Here is a 1,960-nt window from a genome sequence, read left to right on the forward strand (position 1 = left end):
AGGTTAGAGAGAAAAATGAGTGGTGGAATTGATTGTGGATTATGAAAAATGGACCGGGTATAGTTTTTTGTGGACAGAGCGGATTATTACGGGTCATGGGTTATAAAAATTGAAAATGGGTCCATGTCCTCCACATATTTAATATTGATTTTTTTTAATAGCTTGAAATAATAAAATAAGAAATATTTCACATGGCATCTAGGTAGCATCTTATGTGGAGAGCCTAGAATAATGCCATATATACAATTGTAATTTTTTAATAGTATTTAAAGTTGATCATGAAAGTTTTCAAAAGGTTTCTTAATCGATTTTGAGGATAAAAGCTGCTAGAAAATTATAAAATAATATAATACTCGTAAGTTTAAACCTTTTGGCCATGTAAAGTTATAGAATCACAAGAATGTTTGACTAATTTGCTTAAAAAATAAACTATTAACAAATTATGAAAACATATTCTAGTAGATATAGTAGTACCTTTTTTTTTCGTTGTACAAAATCCAGACATTGACACATGAAATCAGATTATCATCTTCTCATTTCCTTTTTTTTTTTCAGCAAAAACTTACTACAATCCATATAAACAAAATGAAATTTATTTTTGAGCGTCACTAAATTTCTTTTTATATTTCCAATTTGATTTTGGTCACTAATTTGAAAATATAAAAACCTAATTTTATCTTATTATATTTATTAAAAAAATAACAAATACATCTAGTAATTATTCTAAAACGACATGAATTTTACTCTTTACAACAGTAGATACTTATCTTAACATTTGATTTGTATTTTACATCTTTAAATTAATCATTAAACCAAGTAAAATGTTTTATTTTTATGTATTATTTATTTTATAAAATATCAACATAGCTTTTAAAATGTTTTACACCGGTTATCAATAAATAAGTAAAAATGAAACCATTTTTATGACCTAACATATATCAAGCATAATTAGTAATATCACGTTACAATAATATTATTGTTGTTGGGCTTTGAAGTTGGTACTGTGACTATAGTCTACTAAACAAACCCAACGGTCACATGGGCTTCAAAAACCAAAATAATAATAAGCTTTCTAAAACGTGACGACATTTATTTAACCCTCACTCACACTCCTCTACATAACCCCCGCTCCCTTTCACACTTCACTCACCACCAATTTTCAAACCACAATGGACAGCAACTGCCGTAGAGCCACCGCTCCATTCAAGCCATGGAAGAAGGCCCCACTCGAGGCAAATGCGGTCCTCAGAACGCCGCATGCGAATACCGTGGTGTCCGCCAACGAACATGGGGCAAATGGGTTGCTGAAATCCGAGAGCCCAAGAAATGAACCCGGTTATGGTTAGGCTCTTTTGCCACCGCGGAGGAAGCCGCCATGGCTTATGACGAGGCCGCTAGACGACTTTATGGCCCTGAAGCTTACCTTAACTTGCCGCATCTTCGATCCAACTTCACTCCGCTTAACAAGTCACATAAGTTCAAATGGTTTTCTTCAAATAAGTTCATGTCAATGTTTCCTGCCACGGGTTTGCTCAATCTTAACGCGCAACCGAGTGTTCATGTGATTCATCAAAGGCTTCAAGAGCTTAAGAAAACTCAACCGTTGCCCTCTTCTTCTTCGAGCTCGAGTGGCTCCTCGAATGTTGATCAGATCAACCAGGAGCAAGTTCAAGTTACTAGTGACAAAACCCATGAGAAAGAATGCATTGAAAATCCTCAAATTGATCTCAATGAGTTTCTTCAGCAACTTGGAGTGTTACATAAAGATGATGATGATGATCATCATAAAGAGGACGAGTTCCCGTCTTCGAAAGGTGTTGTTGATCAAGAAGCTGATTTGGGAGAAGAAAATTTCAACTGGGATGTGTTAAGTGAGCTTCATGGATCTCATCATGTTCATAGTTATGATCATATGTATGATGTTCATGAACTGGTTTTGCCAACCACTTTATGGAATTAG

At 34.4% G+C, this 1,960-nt stretch overlaps 1 pseudogene; it reads left to right on the plus strand.

The window, feature by feature from the left end:
• Positions 1-1,169: 1,169 nt before the first annotated feature.
• On the plus strand, positions 1,170-1,960 carry LOC143582716 (dehydration-responsive element-binding protein 2F-like; annotated as a pseudogene).

This window comes from Bidens hawaiensis, unplaced genomic scaffold (genome assembly GCF_021521415.1).
Source record: "Bidens hawaiensis isolate Kalapana, Puna unplaced genomic scaffold, B.hawaiensis_p1.1 tig00031844_1, whole genome shotgun sequence".
Classification (NCBI taxonomy): domain Eukaryota; kingdom Viridiplantae; phylum Streptophyta; class Magnoliopsida; order Asterales; family Asteraceae; genus Bidens; species Bidens hawaiensis.